Source organism: Mirounga angustirostris, unplaced genomic scaffold, assembly GCF_029215605.1.
Source record: "Mirounga angustirostris isolate CCGP_5_RB_7025 unplaced genomic scaffold, mMirAng1.0.hap1 SCAF_2, whole genome shotgun sequence".
NCBI classification, from domain to species: domain Eukaryota; kingdom Metazoa; phylum Chordata; class Mammalia; order Carnivora; family Phocidae; genus Mirounga; species Mirounga angustirostris.
The window spans coordinates 101,201,204-101,204,668 of NW_026991710.1; positions in this window are offsets into that span (position 1 = coordinate 101,201,204).

Sequence of the window (3,465 nt, forward strand, 5' to 3'; positions counted from 1 at the left end):
GGCAGGAGACCTTGAGAAATAAATAAGAGATGGATGAGGGAGGGGACAAAATTGCCCCGGAAATCACAGTGTTTTGATCAGGGCTGGAGATTTAGTGTGTTGGGCTATGTGGGATTTCGGTCCTGGGTGGGGCATGGAGTCTGGCAGGTGACTTGACCCTGCAGGTGTGGCTGAGGCAGGGATTAGGTGTTTTCAGGCATTTTGGGGTGTAATAATATTTGCAGCTTTTGTAGTGTTTTTGAGTCAAGTCTTCAGGCCTTCATTTTTAGGTCCAAAGGCAGACATGTGGCATGGCCTTAACATGTGGCTGCTAACTGGGCCTGGTTTGGTTCCGAGATCTGTGTCACCAGCTCTGGGAACTCAAGTATATAGTCACTCTTCTTGGAATAAGAGCCATGTGGTTGCAGAATGCGTGGGGGTGGGGGAAGCTACATCTTTTCACAAGGTCCACTCCAGTCAAAGAGTCTTTAGCAGCAGATGCAAATGCATCCCGGAGCTTTCTGTTGCCTACACAGCAAATAAATGATGAAGAAGGTGAGCGAAACAGAGGGAAAAGTTATGGAGAGTTCTTTGATGATAATTATGACTACCTAGAGTGTCAGACTGAAAGGTTTTTTTTTTTTTTAAGATTTTATTTATTTATTTATTTATTTGAGAGAAAGAGAGTGTGAGCAGTGGGGAGGAGCAGAGGGAGAAGCAGACTCCCCGCTGAGCAGGGAGCCCGACATGGGACTCGATCCCAGGACCCCAGGATCATGACCTGAGCCAAAGGCAGACACTTAACCGACAGAGCCATTCAGGCACCCCAGACTGAAAGTTTTTAAAAAGGAATTATTATGTGATTTAGAAAGACTACTCCCATACTAGTGTGCAGGATATATTAAAGCCAAGAAAACCAGCATGTAGAAGGAGGAGTGGAAAGGCTATCACAAGGACAGACATGAGATGGTCAAGGCGTGAGCTAGTGTGGTGGTATTTGGGATGAAAACTTGGACCTGAGAGGACTCGGTGAGAGCACGGATGGAAGCAGCACAAAAGTTGGAAAAGCAGTGCTTCCCTGGTACACAAAGCGAGCACAAGAGATCACTGATATAGTATGGAAGATGTCCTAGGCCTGTGAGCTGCAAAAAGATGGACATCTGGTTGGAAATGTACAGAGAATACCTGGAAAATGCAGAAACACAGTCTGAGGGAGAGACTGGGATTGGACATTTAACTATGGGAATCACAGAGGTTATGGCTAATTGAGAGAAAGTAGGTAAAAAGAGAAAAATAGTAAGGAACAATACAGAACTTCCTGCTTACCTTAAGGAGCTAGAAATTAAAACAAAAAGCCATGCAAACCAAGGAACAGACTCTTGATAATAAAGAACAAACTGATGGTTCCCAGAGGGGCAGGGGGATGGGGGGAATAGGTGATGGGGAGAAAAGAGTGTACTCGTGCTGAGCACCGGGTGATGTATGGAATTGCTGAACCACTATATTGTACACCTGAAACTAATAATTCACGGAATGTTAGCTAACTGAAATTTAAGTAAAAACTTAAAAAATAAAGATAATAAAATATATACATAAGGGGAATAAAACCATGAAAGAAGATAAGAAAGGAATAGTCAAGGAGGTGAGAAAGAAGCAACTGAGATTTATGACAAAATCTAATTCAAGAAGGATGGCTAATCTCAAAATATACAAGGTTCAAGAAAATATTCTGGGGAATCTAAAGTGCATCAAATGTTCAACAGCATTGATTTAGTCATATATTCAGCAGCTTTTCCAGAGTTCTTAACCTGTGCCCAACACTGTGCCCTTGTCCTGGGCAGAAAATAGAAAAGCCAGCTCAGACCCTTTTTTCTTGGAGCTTACAGTGTAGTGAAAGAAACAGTTATTAATCAACTGATTGCATATATACAATGGAATATTACTCAGCCATCAGAAAGGGTGAATATGTACCATTTGCCTCATGGATGGAACTGAGGGGATTATGCTAAGTGAAATAAGTCAAGCAGAGAAAGTCAATTATCATATGGTTTCACTCCTATGTGGAACATAAGGAATAGTGCAGAGGACCATAGGGGAAGGGAGGGAAAACTGAATGGGAAGAAATCAGAGAGAGAGACAAACCATGAAAGATTCTGGACTCCAGGAAACAAACTGAGGGTTACAGAAGGGAGGGGGGTGGGGAATGGGGTAACAGGGTGATGGGTATTAAGGGGGGCACGTGTTGTGATGAGCACTGGGTGTTATACACAACTCATGAATCTTTGCATACTACATCAAAAACTAATGATGTATTATATGTTGGCTAACTGAACATAATAAAAAATAAAAATAAATAAAAAAATAAAAACCTAGCTAAAATTAGGCATAAAAAAATCAACTGATTGTACAAATAAATAATTATCAACTACAATGAGCGCAGTGTGTGGAAATCCAAGGCTGTAGAAATGAGATTGCACAATAGGGGAACCTTATCTATTCTGGAGAGTATGAAAGGTAAAAGATGGTTTCCTTGGATCTTGAATATATTGATAGCCACATCTGCAGAAATCCTCTAGCGTGGCTATTGGACTCACAAGCAAAGAGTGACATTACTGTTTTCATCATTAAAAAAAAAAAACAACATGAAAATGTATCATCTGCATTTCCTAGTGGAAACAAACAGACATCAATTTTAAAAGAAAAGGGATTTTAAAGATTAAAGAAAAAAAAAGATTTTTTTTTATAATTAGTTCATTGTTAGAACATTTTGTACCAATGTTTACAAGGAAAAGAGACATCATCAAAACAATGTGTGGGAACATTCTAAATTATTTTTAATAATATGTGACATATTATATGAGTGCCATAAAAGGAAATGTGTAGTTTGGCTTTGATTTCTGGAATACAAATTCACCACTGAAACAAATATTTTCTTTTGGAAATCAATATTTTGGTTCTCAGGGCTCAAGCAAAGGTTTTATTTGGAAATTATTTTCTTGTATACTGACTGTGAAGACAGAAATCTGGGAAAGTAGATCACCATGCCAACAACCATTGATCAAACATTTATTGATATTCCCATGCAGCTCATATCTGTTTAATACATAGAGATAAAGTTATCTCAAAAAAAGATAAAAAGCGAAGGCATTAAGACCTCATCCATGCAATAAAAGTAAACGTGAAAGTTGATTCACCTAAAGAATTAAGAAATCAGGTTCAGGGATGCCTGTGTGGCTCAGTTGGTCAAGTGTCTGCCTTTAGCTCTGGTCATGATCCCAAGGTCCTGGGATGGAGCCCTGAATCAGGTTCCTTGCTCAGCGGGGAGCCTGCTTCTCTGTGTCTGCTGCTCCCCCGGCTTGTGTGCTCACTCTCTCTCTCTGACAAATAAATAGAATCTAAAAAAAAAAAAAAAAGAAAAGAAATCAGGTTCAGAAATGTGAGCAGTGTTTGTTAGGAAACAACTTTGGTGCATATTAAAATGTTACC